This window comes from Taudactylus pleione, unplaced genomic scaffold, assembly GCF_031769625.1.
Source record: "Taudactylus pleione unplaced genomic scaffold, aTauple2 ptg000571l, whole genome shotgun sequence".
NCBI classification, from domain to species: Eukaryota; Metazoa; Chordata; class Amphibia; order Anura; family Myobatrachidae; genus Taudactylus; species Taudactylus pleione.
This window is the reverse complement of record NW_028284973.1, coordinates 11,039,054-11,059,366: the sequence shown is the minus strand read 5'-3', so window position 1 is coordinate 11,059,366 and position 20,313 is coordinate 11,039,054. Positions and strand designations below refer to the sequence as shown.

The 20,313-nt window shown below is 47.6% G+C and overlaps 1 protein-coding gene across 1 annotated transcript in view; it reads right to left on the bottom strand.

The window, feature by feature from the left end:
* Nucleotides 1–20,313, bottom strand: part of SNTB1 (syntrophin beta 1) — a 238,188-nt gene that overhangs the window by 43,114 nt on the left and 174,761 nt on the right. The gene's annotated exons all lie outside the window — the stretch shown is intronic.

Below are 20,313 nucleotides of genomic sequence, written 5' to 3'. Positions count from 1 at the left end.
GCGATCCAACTCTCACCCCTTTTACACCAGGGAGCTGCCCGGGTTAACCCTTCAAAAACCCGGGTTTTAGCTCCGGTGTAAAAGGGGTATAATATGTGTGTGCCATCTAAAAAACGTTTAATAAATAAATATAATACATACAGGACCAATAGCCAGGGCAAGACCGCAATAAAAAGTATCATATGTAAGCGATACATTCTTTAAAATAATTTTGTTACACCCGAATAAGGCCACTGCGGTGCTTTTAAAAAACTTAAATAAGGTCAGTTTTACTGGGTAACTATTGGTTAATATAAAGACTTCTGTGTTAGTAATTATCCTTTAATTTCTGTACCAAAGCTGTACAACCAGGGATAGACAGACGCCTTCCTCCACTCAGAATCTTTAACCCCGTCAGCACCAGACCAGAGCTTACATCTGTGTCCCTTTTATCAGTAAAATATTTTTTTTTTCATTTTATTTTCCAGCCAAATAAATCTACGAGGATCTGGAACAGACGGGGCTTTCTTGTTATAGTTATTTAAGGCAGAGGTTCTCAAACCCGGTCCTCAGAACCCCACACAGGTCACATTTTAGAGGTCACCCAGCAGGAGCACAGGTGTAGTCATTACTCACTGATACATTTTAAAAGTTCCACTGGTGGAGCTAACGATTTCACTTGTGATTCTGTGAGGAGACCTGGAAAACATGCACTGTTTGGGGTCCTGAGGGCCGAGTTTGAGAACCTGTGATTTAAAGGTATATTTATAACAGTTATATTTTATATTTATCAGCATTACATTTGGAAAATAAGCATAAAAAAATAAATACAATTTTTCTGCATCTCTCGGACACCAAACTATAGAGACACATATGGTTGTATCTACGTCTGTTGGTCACGAAGGTGGAAGTGTATAATTTGTCTGCCCGCGGATTTATATTTACTTAAGTTATCATGGTTGTTTTGTATCACAGCAATGGAACCTTTTTCTTTTTTTTTTAGGTTTATTAATAATAATAATATTAATAATAATAATAATATGGGTAAACATACTGAGACAAAGTATCTTTGGTCATCAGCGGGCATCATACTTGTCTACGTTTTCTGCCTCCTTGCTGTGAGATTCCATAGGGGAGGCTGCGGGCTTCAATTCAAGATGACGTGGCCTCGCCCCTTCTGCGCAATGCCATGAGACGGGGCTATAATGATGCCAATCGATGCCCACATTCTCAGTGAGCCAAAAGCTTGGCCTACGATCCCGGGAGGCTCCCGGACATTCTGGGAGATCAGTCAGGTATGGTGGATGTAGTTACCAAATAGAAATCGGATCGGCGCCACTAAGGTGAATTTGAATCTGCGACAAATGGGTTCCGGACTACACTGGGGGGAGACTGTAAAAGCAAAAAATACTCTCCACGACTGATTGGGACACTTATAATAACATTTATTCAAAAATCCACTAGAGGTTGTGTCTATGAGACTGTAGTTCAATTTGGGGCCATCCCCCAACTATTAGAGGGGAAATACCCTATTTATGAAAGTTTAGCGCTAAGCACAAAGATCTAATAGAGATTTCTCTGATGTTCAGTCGCCCCTCTGTCACTTGCTGTATCTGAGCCAGGTCCCTCCCAACTCTTTACCGTGGGGCATATGTATCAAAGCTTGAGGTGAGATAAAATTGTGAAATATATATCACCAGCCAATCAGCTCCAAACTATAATTTCTTAAACACAGACTGCAAAATGTAAGTTAGAAGCTGATTGGTTGGTGATATATATCTCACAATTTAATCTCACATCAAACTTTGATACATATTTATTTATTATTTATTAACAGTTTCTTATATAGCGCAGCAAATTCCGTTGCGCTTTACAATTTGAATCAAGATTAACATTATACTGGGTTGTAAAAGACATACATAAATGACATACATAAGGGTAAGAGGGCCCTGCTCGCAAGCTTACAATCTAAAGGGAAATAGGTGTTGATACACAAGGAGAGGTGCTACATATTGCAAATTGGTCCAGCCCGATTGCAGATATTCTTGGTGGGCTGTATAATCCAATCACACTGGAAAGTTGGCCTAGGGTTAGGAGAATGTTCAATTGAAGAAAGAGAAGATGTGATAGGTGTTTACTATAAGAAGAGAGTTAGATAGGGAGCTATAAAAGGTTAGGTGGGCGGTCCTGGAATCTGATTAGCTTGTCTAAAGAGGTGAGTTTTCAGAGAACGCTTGAATGTTTGGAAACTAGTGGAAAGTCTTATTGTGCGTGGGTGGGCATTCCACAGGGTGGGTGCAGCCCGAAAAAAGTCCTGTAACCGTGCATGGGAACAAGTAATGCGCGGGGATGAGAGACGCAGATCTTGTGCAGAACGGAGATGTCGGGTTGGAAGATATTTTGAGATAAGTGAAGAGATGTATGTTGGTGTGGTTTGGTTAAAAGCTTTATGTGTTAGTGTAAGTATTTTAAATTGAATACGGTAGAAGACCGGCAGCCAATGGAGGGACTGACAGAGTGGATCAGCAGACACTGAACGTTTGGTGAGAAAGATCAACCTCGCAGCTGCATTCAAAATGGATTGTAGTGGGGAGAGCCTGTTTTTGGGAAGACCAATAAGGAAACTATTGCAATAGTCAATGCGGGAAATTATGAGTGCGTGTATAAGAGTTTTTGCAGTGTCTTGCGTAAGATATGGTCGAATTTTGGCTATGTTTCTTAGATGTATGTAGCAGGATTTAGAGACAGATTGAATGTGGGGAACAAAAGACAGTTCAGAGTCAAGGATGACACCTAGACAGCGAGCTTGTGGGGTGGGGTAGATTGTCGAGTTGTCAACAGTAATAGAGATATCAGGTTGGTAACTGCTATTGGCTGGTGGAAATATAATTAATTCTGTTTTGGATATATTAAGTTTGAGGTGGCGAGATGACATCCAAGATGAAATGGCAGAGAGACATTCAGTGACACAGACCAGCACAGATGGTGACAAATCTGGGGAGGATAGGTAGATTTGAGTATCGTCCGCGTACAGATGATACTGAAAACCAAAAGAGCTGATTAGTTTGCCAAGAGAGGTGGTATAGATTGAGTATAGTAAAGGACCTAAGACAGAGCCTTGCGGTACTCCAACTGATAGAGGTAGCGAAGTGGAGGTAGAATCAGAAAAGCGAACAGTGAAAGAGCGATTAGATAGGTAAGATGAGAACCAAGAAAGGGCTGTGTCTTGAAGACCTATGAATTGTAGTGTCTGTATGAGAAGAGAGTGGTCAACAGTGTCAAAGGCAGCTGATACATATGCCCCCGTGAGTCACAGTTACCGATGGTGGTCTGTGGGGACGATTGAGCTTACTGCCCTCAGCAGGGGGAGCGGGCATAACTATTGTGGGTATGGGGCTGAAAGTGTTAAAGAACCACAAAACCTAAAAATACACATTGGATTACACAAACAACGTTCACTGATATTTATATGTACAAGTAACAGCACTTGAGATATTTTAGATAAAGTTGTAAAACTTCCCTTGGCACAGCAGTAACCCTGTTGAACCTCTGCCAGGTTTCCCCTCTCACCTCAAATGGCTGATAATACAGAACACAGCACATGTAAACACAGCTTCATAAATCTCTCCCACGCCCCTTCCTTAGAGGAATATAAAACTATGATGGATGGTGGGATTTTATACACTCAACAAACTTCTGTTCTGGTTTTTCACTTGAAAATGACAGGGGCCCTAGACAGAGAGTCTGTCCTGTTATCAAAGCTATAATCCCTGATCTTCCCTCTTATATGTATAGATTGACATTAGTGAGGAAGTAAGAACAAAGGGGATGGATGATGTAGTTCAGGTGCGTAACCTGTAGGTGGCGGCCCTAACTGTGATCCCAGAATGCCAACCCCCCTGATAGACACAGAATACATTTATTGCCGATGTTTGAGGTCACAGATCTATGGCCCATTAACAGTGGCGTAACTAGAGTATTTGGAGCCAAGGGCAAATTTGAAAAGAGAGCCCCCCCTACCCCTATGTGCAAAAACATTGGGCGTGGTCACTTAAAAATGTTGACACGCCCCTTTATTTTCACACTGAACATTCCTATCCATATGCACCTTAACCCCAGTAGTACCCCTTATATAGTACCCCCAGTATGCAGTTGTGGTCCCTCTTATGCAGGCCCATAGTAGTGCCCCTTATACAGTATGCCCAGTAGTGGTCCCCCTTATACAGCCCCCAATTAGTTTCCCTTACTCAGTACCCCCAGTAGTGGCCCTCCCAAATGCAGTGCCCCATGTAGTGTTCCCCCTTATGCAGTGCCCCCAGTAGCAGTCCCCACAATGCAGTGCGCCCAGTAGCGGTATCCCCTTATGCAGTGCCCTTTATATAGTGCCCCCCGTAGTAGTCCCCCCCCCTATGCAGTGCCCTTTATATAGTGCCCCCAGCAGTAGTCCCCCCCATGCAGTTTTCCCAGTAGTGGTCCCCTTATGCAGGCACCCAGTAGTGATCCCCCCTATCCAGTGCCCCCTGTAGTGGCCCTTCCTATTATTGCCCCCAGTAGTGGTCCCCCCAGTGCAGTGCCTCTAGTAGTAGGCCCCTTTTATAATGCCCCCAGTGGTAGTCTCCCCCCCCCAAGTAGTAGTCCCCAGTAGAGGTTCCCCCTCCTGATTAAGTGCCCCCAGTAGTAGCCCCCCCCAGTAGAGGTCCTCACAATAATGGTGCCCCCAGAAGTATCCACCCCTCCCCCGTTGTGCCCCCACCCCCAGTAAAGGTCACCCCAGTAGTAGCCACCCCCCTCCACCATTGTGCCCCCAGTAGTGCAGACAGGTTTAAAAAATATATATATAAAAATATACTTACCTGAATCCACGCTGCTGCTGCTCCGGTCCACGACACTGCTCCCGCCGCCGCCGCCCGCCAGTCCTCCCGGGCTGGCGCGCTCAACATTATGGGACAGACGTCATGACGTCTGTCCCATTACCCACTGCAGGAGCCAGACGGAAGTCCGGCTCTTGCAGTGGGTGCTGCAGCAGTCAATGAGAGTCTATCTGACTCTCATTGGCTGCTGTTTAACACACGCATCGCCGCCAGCGCTGGCGGCGATGCATGTGTTATGCACAGCCTGAGCCCGCCTCCTAGCGCTATTGGGCAAGCGCTCAGGGGGAGGGAACGGGCTCAGCTGGAAGCCTAGCGCCGGTCCTGTGTAAATGTGTAGCGCTGACCGCACTCATTGCGGTCGGCGCTACACTGGCTAACTAGGGTGGGCGGGCCGGTACCGTGGGCGGCGGCGCCCCCCCCCGCGCCGCCGGTCCCACGGCGCCCAGGGCACGCACCCCGCTCGCCCTGCCCTAGTTACGCCACTGCCCATTAATACCCAGAATAATGACACATTGGCCCTTGGGAGCCAGAACAATGAGACTTAATGGGAGATGTATCAAGCCTTGGAGAGAGATAAAGTGGGGTAGTTGACCAAAGCAACCAGTGTTTAACTGTAATTTCAAAGACAGTGCTTATAAATGACAGAAGCTGATTGGTTGCTTTGCACAACGTCTCCACTTTGTCTCTCTCCAAGGCTTGATACATCTCCCCATTTGGGCTGCAGGAAAATGGCAGAATGGTCATTGGGGCCCCAGAACAATGGCACAATAGAACGTTCCTGAATGATGTAACTGTGACACTTGGGATCTGAAACCAATGGCACATTGACACTTAGGATCATAGCTACAAAAGTTTTGCCACCAGTAATACTTAGTAAGGGGATGAAATACTGCGGGGGCATGTCCCAAAGGCTGGTAGACCGGTAGTGAAGATCCTGACAGGCAAGTATTTAAAGTATTTACTAACCTATTCCCCCCTAACCCTTACCCTCCCTTAGGTGTGCCTAACCCTAACCTCCCCTCCAAGTGCCCAACCCCAACCCCCCCTGTAAGAGCCTAAATCTAACCCCCCTTCCCCCGCAGCCTAACCCTAACCTCCCCCCGGGGGTCCCTAACCCTAAGACCCCCCCTTCCCCTAGCTTAACCCTAACCCTCCCAGGGGGGTGTCTAACCCTAAGTCCCCCCCGGGAGCCCCTAACCTAACCCTCCCCCCGCGCAGCTGTTCCCTCCCGCCGCCCAGCTTACCTTCTAGCGGTATGCCGGGCGTTGGGCTCCCGGCGTAGGTAAAATGACAGGCGTCGGGATTTCCACGCCTGTCATTAGACCCCTGCCGGGAATAGACAGTCGGGAAGCCGGCGGTCGGCATTTCGACTGTCGGCTTTCTTACTGCATCACCCTTAGTAAGTGACAGATAACATAAAGGTCATATTTATAAAACAATACTTCTGTATGGAGACCCTGGTGTACAGGCAGTCTGTCTCGGCTATGATCGGCCTCCTTATTGCATGGAAGATTGCTGTGGTCACCATGTAAATCGCTATAGTGTGTCTGTCCTTCTTATGAGAATACTTTCTAATGAACAGCAGGGAAAGAGAGAGGCCGCTACAAGACTGTAAGGGGTAAATTTACTAAAGTGACAGTTTTTAGAAGTGAGTTTTAAAAGTGATGTTGCCCATAGCAACCAATCAGATTCTAGCTATTATCTTCTAGGAGGTGCTAGTTAAATGTTAAGTAGAATCTGATTGGTTTCCTATGGGCAACATCACTTCTAAAACTCACTTCTAAAAACTCTCACTTTAGTAAATTTACCCCTAACGCTTCATTTTCTGAAGTTGAGATTTTAGCCACGGTATGTACCACATGCACTGGGAGGCACGGAGTTAATTCTGTGTAGAAAATGAGGTGATTTGGGAGCACAGGTCAGCATCTTGGCCGGAGATCCACCATTCATCAGGGAAATAATAAGGGCCTCATTAAAAAACAGAAGCGAGTTAAACCCCTTTGAAAGTCTCAACTATCAATTTATTTTCCAGCTCTTTATTAAGCTGCGATATTACTGTCAAGACAATGGGGAATTACTGGCCAAGCAAAGTGAGTTATGATGCAGTAATAACCTTTCCGGGGGTTCTGTTGTGCTCATTAACGCATGATAAGACTTCCTGAGCTGAATTAATGCGGAGAGGCACATTCAAGCAGATTCAGAAATACTTATTTGGATCGTGATCTCTGTCAATCTATAGCAAAACCTTCACTATAATAAGTGCATAAGCTCCTGTAAATAATAGCTGTATAATATCTCAAAATGTGTAATTATAATTGGAGAGCTCTAAAATGATCAACTTGTGTATTATACACTCACACAGGCACCTACAGAGTCACACATACATGAACAGAGGCACACAGTCACGCACAGAGTAACAGGCATGCACAGATTCACAGTCATGCACAGAATAAAATAGGCATGCACAGAGTCACACAGACAACTACAGTCACACAGACACACACAGAGTCACAAAGACACACACAGCGTAACAGGCACGCACAGAGTCACACAGGCAGGCACAGAGTCACACATGCATGAACAGGGCACATAGACATGAACAGGGTAACACAGGCACATACATAATCACACAGACACGCACATCACAGAGTCACAAAGACACGCACAGAGTAACAGGCACGCACAGAGTAACAAAGGCAAGCACAGAATCACACAGGCACACACATAGTCACACAGACACGCACAGCGTCACAAAGACACGCAGAGCGTCACAAAGACATGCACAGAGTCACACAGGCAGTCACGGAGTCACACAGGTATGTACAGAGGCACACAGACATGAAGTCACGCAGACACGCACAGAGTCACACAGGCACGCAGAGTCACACAGGCATGCACAGAGTCATATAGGCACACACATAGTCACACAGAGTCACACAGACAAACACAGAGTAATAGGCATGCACAGAGTCACACAGGCATGAACAGTCACACAGACAAGTACAGAGTCATGCAGACACCTACAAAGTCACACAGGCATGCACAGAGATGCACATATATATGAGCAGTCACACAGACACCTACAGAGTCATGCAAACACTTAGAGTCACAAACACACACACACAGTCACACAGAGATGCACAAAGTTACACAGGCATGCACAGAGTCATACAGGCACACACAGTCACATGAATGCATAGTCACACATATATGTACACAGATATGCACAGGCATGCGCAGAGTCAGACAGACATGAACAGAGTCACACAAACACCTACAGTCACACAGACACGTAGTCATACAGACACGGACAGAGTCACACAGACATGCACAGAGTCACACACGCATGCACAGTCACACAGGCATGTACAGGCTGTTCCTAGAGAGGAGGGGGCCCATGTGCAGTCTCCGACATGGGCCCCCTTCTCTCTGTCCGGTGGCCGACAGCGCACTGAGCTGTGCGCGGCCGGAGTTATAAACTCTGGGCACTACAATGCGCCCAGAGTCTATAGCGTATGCGCAGATCAACGGGAAAATGACTGCAGTGACAATTTTCCATGTACTGCGAATGCGCAAATGACGGAAAAATGGCCGCGACGGCCATTTTCCAGTACTTGTTACAGTGCTGGACCCCCGCGCCGACGTGGGACTCCGGAGAGGTAAGTAATACAAGGAGCCCGTGTGCCCCGCACACCCTGCACCCATTATAGATACGCCCCTGGGTACAAGTCTCTAAATACTATGAGGTGTGGGAGCCCTGGTTTACATTGTTAAACCAACCTTTGCTTAGAACATTGTGTGCTTTGTCACGTAGGCGACACCCCTGGTTTGTCCTCCTTTCTCCTATAAATCACTTGAAATTCTGTGTTGCCTATAATTTACCCCTATTTCCCTCCCCCACCACCCAATGCTCACAGTTCGTTGTTAATGTTAAAACCAACAGTTAAATATTTATTTTCTAATGTATTATGACGTCTGACACCACTAAATGCAGATGGTCCTCTCTTGTGATTACTAGGGCAGGCCTGGCGACAAGGGGGGACTAAGGGGACACCCGTACTGGGCCCTGAGATCCAGACGGGAACCATAGCCACCGCCGCCCAGCCCCAGCTCCCTTGTAGCCTGGCCCAGGCAGCGCTGGGCCCTTCCAGGTGGCTCAGCGACAGCCCTGGCCGAGCATGACCATTACATCTGACTGCAACGCGGCGGCGTGACGTCATTGGTCCCATTATCGCACGTCTTCCTTGCCCGGGTGGAAGTGGATGGATCCCCCGGTGGTAATGTCGAAATCCCCTTCACGGAGAGGACCCTGATGTCATCAGTTACTGTCCAACGTCATTCCCTACCATCCAAGTGGGCATTGAGGAGGAATATAACCTTGTGGCGAGCCCGAAGCGTGGCGAGGGGACAACTTTCTTCTTTAGGTGGCCTTAATGGGCATGGAACTGCACTTCCGCCCTCACTCACGTCACTTCCAGGTCCCTAGCATGAAGTGGAAATAAGCTCAACCATCCCCAGCTGGCCATCAGGTGGTAAGTAGTTGAGGCTGCCGTTAGGGCTGGGGACGGAAGAAGGTGCAGGGGGCAGAGGAAGGTGACGGTGCCTATGTCGGAGGAAGGTGAAGGAAGCTGGACGCAGAGGAAGGTGATGGTGGCTGGAGTAGAAGGTGACAGGGGCTGGAAGCAGAGGAAGATGAAGGAGGCTGGGGTAGAGGAAGGTGATGGGGCAGAAGGTGACAGGGGTTGGAAGTAGAGGAAGGTGATGGTGCCTGGGGACGGAGGAAGATGAAGGGGGCTATGGGCAGAGGAAGGTGATGGGGGGCTGGGGGCAGAAGGTGACAGGGGTTGGAAGCAGAGGAATGTGATGGTGCCTGGGGACGGAGGAAGGTGAAGGGGGCAGAAGAGCTGAATGAGGCTGGGGGCAGAGGAAGATGCTGGGGGCAGAAGGTGAAAGAGATTGGAAACAGAGGAAGGTGATGGTGCCTGGGGACGGAGGAAGGTGAAGGGAGCAGAGGAAGCTGAAGGAGGCTGGGGCAGAGGAAGATGCTGGGGGCAGAAGGTGAAAGAGATTGGTAACAGAGGAAGGTGATGGTGCCTGGGGACGGAGGAAGGTGAAGGGAGCAGAGGAAGCTGAAGGAGGCTGGGGGCAGAGGAAGATGCTGGGGCAGAAGGTGAAAGAGATTGGAAACAGAGGAAGGTGATGGTGCCTGGGGACGGAGGAAGGTGAAGGGGGCTGGGGGCAGAGGAAGATGCTGGGGCAGAAGGTGAAAGAGATTGGAAACAGAGGAAGGTGATGGTGCCTGGGGACGGAGGAAGGTGAAGGGAGCAGAGGAAGATGAAGGAGGCTGGGGGCAGAGGAAGGTGATGGAGGGCTGGGGGCAGAAAACGATAGGGGTTGGGGACTGAGCATGAGGTCTGGGGACGGAGAAAGGTGATGGGGGCTTCTGGGCTGAGGATGGTGATGAGAGACTGAATTTGAGGAAGGTGATGAGGGCCTGAGGACTGAGGATGGCTGGCTGCAGACACCATCCCTCCTACCCCTGAGGCATCCACAGCACTGACATCAAGAAGACCTTTGGAAGAGATGGCAGAGAAGAACTACAGCCTGCATCATCAGTAACAGAGAGACAGTGTTGTAAGTCAGTGTATTATTACTTTATGTAAAGGCTGGCATATCTTTCAGTAAACATTATCATGCTTCACATATCACACATGCAAGGGGGGGGGATCAGGGGGTGGCGAGACGGTGGGACTCCCAGAGACATCACTGTAGCGGGCCCCGAGATTTCTGTTGCCGGCCCTGTACTAGGGTTGTGCATTGGTTCTCTGATGGACAAATTAAGTGTGAATGTTTTGTTTTGTATTGTGTATTTAGCTTGTATTATGTTTTTTCGCACGCTGTACGATGGTCACCTGCAATGTTTAGTCTTCAGCGTACTCATATACATGTATGTTTTCTTCTGTCATAAATAGATTTTAAAGACTAATGTTCCCTACGTAAAGAGTTAAATACCATCCAAAACGCTTAGCCTGGGAAAGATGATTAATAAAAAAAAATACATATTTTTTTTAATAGTATTTTTTTTTTTTTTTTAAACATAACCAATACATTTGTGAATGAGTCCCACTACCCCTGCTTATGTTCTCCATCCAGTGCGGTGAGCAGATTATGCTGATAACAGTCTATTAGACATGAGCTAAGCCTGTCCATGCCCTATATATACTGTACATTAAAAAATTCCACAGGTGCAAAAAGACCCATTTTGATCACAATAGCGCAATAAAGTTAGGAATTAAATAGCTTGCAGCATTTCATGTGCACAACAAATCTTTAATGATTGGAACACGACACATGTAAAAGACCCAGGCACTCATTTGCACCAGATACCAGTCACCTTCAGGCTGGCCAAATGCAGCTTGTGGGGAGCCAGCTGGACAGCGCTCTAGCACATTATTCATGTAATGCAGCCACTGTGTACTGTATCTGATCATGGCATTTAGCAATAACAATATACTCTGACTGCAGGCTTAGCAGAGGTGACAGCTTTGTACGTATCGGAGAAGCTCAGCCTCTCAGCAATGCCAAGGCTGGCATATGTAACTAGGAGAACTTCTATGCAGGATGTGCTAATTTGCCCGTTTGTTCGTAATTAAGGCGTCATTCAATGGGCACCATATACCAGTGTAGTGATATGGGCTGTGTTTGATTGCCTCTATAGCTGGCATCCATGAACTGTATGATACATGTACACAGAACAATATCTAAACTCTAAGAACATAACTGACCATAGCTTTGATGAATTATGTGCAAACACAAATGAAAAAAAAAGTACATTAAATCCTTATATCATGCAGTTTTAATTGTAGCAGTAAACTTTATGGATGAAAGCACAATAATATATATATGAACAGTGCACATTCCCATGTGTACATGTCTATCCTGCTAGATAGCTGGTGAGACAGAACAAGCTGCAACTGCAATTTATGAGGTACTAATCCATACCTCCCAACAATGGGGCATTTGGAATGTAGACGGAGGGGCATGACCTTGACACAATTTTAAGGGCAATACCTCCTAACACTCCCCCCGCAAACTGGGATGAAAGTCCAGATGAGTCTCCTTAAACCGGGATTCTCCTGCTATAATTGGGACAGGTGGGAGGTATGATTTATTATTCTACTAATGGTCACTGACATGGACAACCAACTGTCACGGCCAAGGTTTCTCTGCATGGTGGTCACCGAGTATTACCTGTGAGGTCGTTATGGCTGATGGTCTCTGGCAGCGGTGCTGGTGTTTGGCGAGGGTCATTGGCTGCGCATGGTTCTGTGTGGGTACATTGTCACTTGGCCTGGTGAGGTCTGGCGGTGTTTCCGTTCCCTTGGCATGGGCGCCGACATCTTGCCTGCGGCCATGTGATTCCAGCTGTCCAATCCTGGTAGGTCATGTGCTCATTCCAGCCAGTCACAGCGCAGCACTGAGTATTTAGGAAGGTCCAGAGCCTTCCTTCCTTTGCCAGTGCAACGTGTTTCTCAGCTGCGGCTGAGAGAGAGTACCTGTGCTTTACCTGTCTCCTTGGAAGCGCTACTAGCCTGAACCTTGCCTCCTCCAACCTGCTGGACTTACCCTGCATCCTCCATATACCTTCTTACCTGCCTGAGTACCTGAACCTGCTGTTTCCCTGCACCTTTCCTCCCTTCACTCCCAGCTGGACTTCATTACCTCTGCCTGCATTCTGTTACAGCTCACCATACCTGCATTCTGTTACAGCTCACCATACCTGTATACTGGACTGTTCCTGTCTGTCACTATCTGGACATTCTCTCATTAACCCCCACTACAGTTATCAAGTGCACTTTAGTGCTATACCTGTACTTTTTCATTTGGACTTTTTCATTTGCCATTCCCATGTCTTCTAAGCCACTTATTAAAAACTCCACTTTTTCATTTAAGTCTGCTACTGTGTCTGCTCCTGTCACCACCCCAGGTTCACAACAAAATCTGAACCTCACAGTTTGCACTGGCCCCATGGATCCGGCCTATGGTCACCTGAGGCAGACACTGCCTTCCAACTTTTAAAATAGGCGTTTACTTCTGCTCCAGTCTTACGACAACCAGAACTGGATAGGTCGTTTCTAGTGGAAGTGGATGCGTCATCAGAGGCCGTGGGTGCAGTTCTTTCCCAGCGTTATGACGATAATAGAGTTCATCCCTGTGGGTTTTTCTCCAAGAAATTTTCTCCTGCCGAAAGAAATTATGCCATTGGTGAACAAGAACTTTTGGCAGTGAAGTTAGCATTAAAAGAATGGAGATACCTGCTGGAAGGGGCCAAGTTTCCCTTCACTGTCTTCACGGACCATAGAAATCTTCTCTTCCTCAAGAATCTTCAGTGCGTGAGTCCTCGTTTGGCCCGATGGGCAATATTTTTTGCTCGGTTCCAGTTCACCCTGACCTTCCGGTCTGGAGCCCTTAATCAAAAGGCAGATGCTCTGTCCAGATCTCTCCTCTGTGATGACAAATCAGAATCAACAAAATACCCCTGTTTTGGAGTCAAGAGTCTTCGCCACCTTACAGTTACAGCCCCCTACAGGGAAGTCCTTTGTGGCCCCGGAGTTAAGGGCCACAAAGTACCACCTGGGCTCATTCCTCTCGCTTTGCAGGTCACTCAGGTATCCGGAAGACCTTGGAATTTTTAAAGAGAGGCTATTGGTGGCCATCCATGAAAGCAGATGTGTTGGAGTTCATCTCTTCATTTTCTTTGTGTGCCCAGCATAAATCTTCACGTCAGGCACCGGCGGGTGAGTTGTTGCCACTACCTATTCCATCACGTCCATGGACGCATCTCTCCATGGACTTCGTCACGGATCTGCTGAATTCTCAAGGGTTCACTACCATCTGGGTCGTAGTAGACCGATTTTTCTAAAATTGTCCATTACATACCACTAAAGAAATTGCCTTCTGCTCCTGACTTGGCTCACTTGTTCGTTCAACATATTTTCCGTCTCCATGGTCTTCCTGCTGAGATAGTATCTGACCGTGGTGTTCAGTTCACAGCGAAATTTTGGAGAGCCTTATGTTCTGTATTGCAAGTGAAGCTACATTTTTCTACGGCTTATCACCCACAAAGCAATGGTTCCACTGAGAGGGTTAATCAAGACCTTGAGACCTTCCTGATGATTTTTATAACATCTTCCCAAGACAATTGGCCTGTATTGCTGCCATGGGCTGAATTTGCACATAACGCCTCCTACCACTCTTCCACGAACCAAACTCCATTCCAAGTGGTCTACGGACTTCATCCTCGGGTCCCTGAATTTCAAAGCCTGCCCATCTTTGATGTCCCAGCTGTAGAAGACACTGTACGGAAATTTGCATCAATCTGGTCTCAAGTTCATACTGACCTAGAGAAGGCGTCCTCCCGTTACAAATTTCAAGCTGATAAGAATTGTAGGAAAGTACCACGTATGCACGTTGGAGACCAAGTCTGGTTGTCCACCCGGAACCTACGGCTTAGAGTACCATCTATGAAATTTGCTCCACGCTTCATCGGAGACCTTCTCCATCATAGAAATCATTAACCCTGTGGCTTATCGCCTTCAGCTACCCCCTTATCTTAAAATTCCCAATTCCTTTCATGTTTCCCTGCTAAAACCCCTGGTGCTAGACAAATTCCACAGAGTCTTGCCTGCTTCCCCCCGTATCCAGACTGAAAGGGGCGTGGAGTTTGAGGTCTCCCAGGTCTTGGATTCCCATCTCCGCAGAGGACATTTGAAGTACCTGTTGGACTGGACGGGCTACAGCCAAGAGGAACGTTGTCGGACCAATGCCCGAGATATCCATGCTCCTGCACATGTCAAGAGGTTCCATGCTGCCAATCCAGAGAAGCCTGGTGAGTGTCCTGAGGCCACCTATAAGGAGGGGGGGTACTGTCATGGCCAGGGTTTCTCGGCATGGTGATCACCGGGTATTACCTGTGAGGTCGTTATGGTGGGGGGTCTCTGGCAGCGGTGCTGGTGTTTGGCAAGGGGCACTGGCTGTGCGTGGTTCTGTGCGGGTACATTGTCACTAGGCCTGGTGAGGTCTGGCGGTGTTTCCGTTCTGTTGGCATGGGCGCCGACATCTTGCCTGCAGCCATGTGATTCCAGCTGTCCAATCCTGGTAGGTCATGTGCTCATTCCAGCCAGTCACAGCGCGGCACTGATTATTTAGGAAGGTCCAGAGCCATCCTTCCTTTGCCAGTGCAACGTGTTTCTCAGCTGTGGCTGAGAGAGAGTACCTGTGCCTTACCTGTCTCCTTGGAAGCGCTACTAGCCTGAACCTTGCCTTCTCCAACCTGCTGGATTTACCCTGCACCCTCCATATACCTTTTCACCTGCCTGAGTACCTGAACCTGCTGTTTCCCTGCACCTTGCCTCCATTCACTCCCAGCTGGACTTCATTACCTCTGCCTGCATTTGTTACAGCTCACCATACCTGCATTCTGTTACAGCTCACCATACCTGTATCCTAGACTGTTCCTGCCTGTCACTATCTGGAAATTCTCCCAATGACCCCCACTACAGTTATCAAGTGCACTTTAGTGCTATACCTGGACTTTTTCATTTGCCATTCCCATGTCTTCTAAGCCACTTATTAAAAACTCCACTTTTTCATTAAGTTTGTTTCTGTGTCTGCTCCTATCACCACCCCGGGTCCACAACAAAATCAGAACATCACACCAACCTGTTACACAGTAGGTACCATAACACGAGGACTGTAATCTAACATCAGAAAGCTAGTCCCAAGGGGCAGAACAGTGCAAAAAGGAGATTCCATTTTTGCAGAGGGGGATTATTGAAACAAAATAAATGGGTGTAAAGGCTGCACTTATGTTCCATGAAAGGTTTCTATCCTCCCTCAGCTCACCTCAGGAATCCCGGGTTACAGTATTCAGGTGTATTTCCCTCGCCTCATATTGTATGACAGGAGCCCAAAACATGGATATGATCATAATACAACTCTATTACACACTATACAGACATAGGACATTACACCCCCAACATGACCACTGTACATGTCCATAATACAATTCTATTACTCTCTATACAGACATAGGTCACTACACTTCTATTACACTCTATACAGACTAGGGATGAGCGGGTTCGGTTCCCTGAGAACCGAACCCACCTGAACTTCGGGGATCCGGGGCGATCCGAGCCCAAGCTCGGATCTCCCTGTCTGCCCCGGATCCCTCTCCCGTGGCAAAACCTCGAGATCTGCTGTCGGATCTCGAGGTTTTGCCTCGAGCGGCCATTTAAAAAAAAATGCCTTTGCCTTTAATGGGCAAAGTGCTGATTGGCTGACAGAGTCGTCTGTCATGGCTCTCAGCCAATCAGTATTATGGTGCTCATTTGCATGTAGCACGGACTCGTGAGATCCGTGCTACATGCATCTGTGTGATTGACAGTGACACAGAGCACAGATGGGTCAGTGAGACCCGTCTGTGCTGCTGTGTATTTCAATGACACAGATGCACGCACGGACCAGGAGATCCGTGCTACTTGCATCTGTGTCATTGACACAGAGCACTGACGGGTCCGTGAGACCCGTCTGTGCTGCTGTGGTAAAAAATAAAAAACAACCTGTGTAAAAAAAGAAAAAAATGGCGTGCCCCCCCCCCAAAAAAGAGCAACCAGCCCGGGCATTAGTGACCCAGTGCTGGGTGTGCTTAAATACAGGGGACAAACGACGTAGGGGTCCCCTGTACTTAAGCACAACCAGCACCGGGCTAGTCAGAACCAGAGCTGGTTGCCAAAATACGGGGGACAAACGACGTAGGGGTCCCCCGTATTCTGCGCAACCAGCTCTGGGCTCTGATCTGGTCCTGGTTCTGGAAATACAGGGGACAAAAAATGAGTAGGGTTCCCCTGTATGTTCCAGAACCAGCACTGGACTTTTTCTAGCGGGGGGCTGATGCCACAGCCAGGGGAGCCCTTTCACTGGGCCCCCCAGCCGCAGCATCAGCCCTGACCGCTAGTCAGCCCAGGCCGGGGATCCCTGGAGAGCTGGGGACCCCCCCAATAAAGGGGTCACCCTCTCCAGGGCACCCCAGGCCGATAGCCCGGGGCTATCCCCGCCACCGTGGCGGGTTGATTGTGTGGTGTGGTGTAAATAAAGAATATCAAACATTGTCTTTACAAGTAGAACTGCAAGTCCCAGCAAGCCTGCCCCGCATGCTGGTACTTGGAGAACCACAAGTACCAGCATGCAGGGCATTAAGGGCCCACTAGTACCTGTAGTTCACCTGTAAAAAAATGTTTAAAAAAAACACAGGACACACACACCGTGACAGTATAAGTTTATTAAACATACATACACACACACACACACACACATGTACACATACTCACCTATGTAACCTGTAGCATCGGTCCACTTGTCCGGTAAAGTATCCATAGGGGACCTGTGAAAAAAAACATACTCACCATCTCCTATGCGAGGTTCTGTCCTCTTCGTTCCAAAGTAGGCATCCCCGGACTTGGCAAAAAAAAAAAAACGAAAACGCGATCCACGAACTTAGTACCGTTCTATAGAACGGTACTTCCCGAATGAGAGCTTAGCGGCGGGGTATCACCATGGAAACCCCGCTGCTAAGCGTTCATTGGCTGAGAGAGGTCATCTCCCGTCTCTCAGCCAATGAACGGCTCCCTCCATTGTAGTCAATGGTGGGAACCGCAGGGTAAACTTTAATAACCTTGCGGCTCCCACCATTGACTACAATGGAGGGAGCCGTTCATTGGCTGAGAGAGACGGGAGATGACCTCTCTCAGCCAATGAACGCTTAGCAGCGGGGTTTCCATGGTGATACCCCGCCGCTAAGCTCTCATTCGGGAAGTACCGTTCTATAGAACGGTACTAAGTTCGTGGATCGCGTTTTCGTTTTTTTTTTTTGCCAAGTCCGGGGATGCCTACTTTGGAACGAAGAGGACAGAACCTAGCATAGGAGATGGTGAGTATGTTTTTTTTCACAGGTCCCCTATGGATACTTTACCGGACAAGTGGACCGATGCTACAGGTTACATAGGTGAGTATGTGTACATGTGTGTGTGTGTGTGTATGTATGTTTAATAAACTTATACTGTCACGGTGTGTGTGTCCTGTGTTTTTTTACACATTTTTTTTACAGGTGAACTACAGGTACTAGTGGGCCCTTAATGCCCTGCATGCTGGTACTTGTGGTTCTCCAAGTACCAGCATGCGGGGCAGGCTTGCTGGGACTTGCAGTTCTACTTGTAAAGACAATGTTTGATATTCTTTATTTACACCACACCACACAATCAACCCGCTACCCACTGCCACCAGGGGTGGCGGGGATAGCCCCGGGCTATCAGCCTGGGCCTGGGGTGCCCTGGAGAGGGTGACCCCTTTATTGGGGGGGGCCCCAGCTCTCCAGGGATCCCCAGCCTGGGCTGACTAGCGGTCAGGGCTGATGCTGCGGCTGGGGGGCCCAGTGAAAGGGCTCCCCTGGCTGTGGCATCAGCCCCCCGCTAGAAAAAGTCCAGTGCTGGTTCTGGAACATACAGGGGAACCCTACTCATTTTTTGTCCCCTGTATTTCCAGAACCAGATCAGAGCCCAGAGCTGGTTGCGCAGAATACGGGGGACCCCTACGTTGTTTGTCCCCCGTATTTTGGCAACCAGCGCTGGTTCTGACTAGCCCGGTGCTGGTTGTGCTTAAGTACAGGGGACCCCTACGTCGTTTGTCCCCTGTATTTAAGCACACCCAGCACTGGGTTACTAATGCCCGGGGCTGGTTGCTCTTTTTTGGGGGGGTGCACGCCATTTTTTACTTTTTTTACACAGGTTTTTTTTTTTTTTTTTTACCACAGCAGCACAGACGGGTCTCACGGACCTGTCATTGCTCTGTGCCAATCACACAGATGCATGTAGCACGGATCTCCCGGGTTCGTGCTACATGCAAATGGGCACCATAACGCTGATTGGCTTCCTGTCTGCCACTGCAATGCCACTCCTAGATGGGCCACGTGTTTGTGGCGCCCACTTGTGTCGCTTAGCATAGTCATCCAGCTACCTCGGTGCAACCTTTTGGCCTAAAAACAATATTGTGAGATGTGAGGTGTTCAGAATAGAGTGGAAATGAGTGGAAATTAATGTTATTGGGGTTATTAATAGCGTAGGAACAAAAAAAGGCCCATTTTATGTTATTTTAGCGGGTTTTTTTATTTTTTAAGAAAAAATCCAGATCCAAAACACAAAACCCAGAACCCAAAACACGGAAGGGTGGTTTTGGCAAAACCAATCCAGATCCAAAACACGAAGAAAGATCCAGATCCAAAACCAAAACACAAAACACGAAAAGTGGCCGGTGCACACCCCTAATACAGACATAGGACACTACACACCCAACCTGACCACTGTACATGACCATAATACACATCTATTACACTCTATACAGACATAGGACACTACACCTCCAACATGACCTGACCACTGTACATGATCATAATACAATTCTATTACACACTATACAGACATAGGACACTACACCCCCAACATGACCTGACCACTGTACATGATCATAATACACATCTATTACACTGTATACAGACATAGGACACTACACCCCCCAATATGACCTGACCACTGTACATGATCATAATACAACTCAATGACACACTATACCCCCATGGGACACTACACCCCCAACATGACCTGACCACTGTACATATCTATAATACAATTCTATTACACACTATACAGACATAGGACACAACACCCCCAACGTGACCACTGTACATGATCATAATACAGTTCTATTATACTCTATACAGACATAGGACACTACACCCCCAACATCACCTGACCACTGTACATGATCATAATACAGTTCTATTACACTCTATACAGACATAGGACACTACATCCCCAACATGACCTGACCACTGTACATGACCATAATACACATCTATTACACTGTATACAGACATAGGACACTACACCCCCAACATGACCTGACCACTGTACATGATCATAATACACATCTATTACACTGTATACAGACATAGGACACTACACCCCCAACATGACCTGACCACTGTACATGATCATAATACACATCTATTACACACTATACAGACATAGGCCACTACACCCCCAACATGTCCTGACCACTGTACATGACCATAATACACATCTATTACACTGTATACAGACATAGGACACTACACCCCCCAATATGACCTGACCACTGTACATGATCATAATACACATCTATTACGCTGTATACAGACATAGGACACTACACCCCCAACATGACCTGACCACTGTACATGATCATTATACACATCTATTACACTATATACAGACATAGGACACTACACCCAAACATGACCTGACCACTGTACATGATCATTATACACATCTATTACAGTATATACAGACATAGGACACTACACCCCCAACAT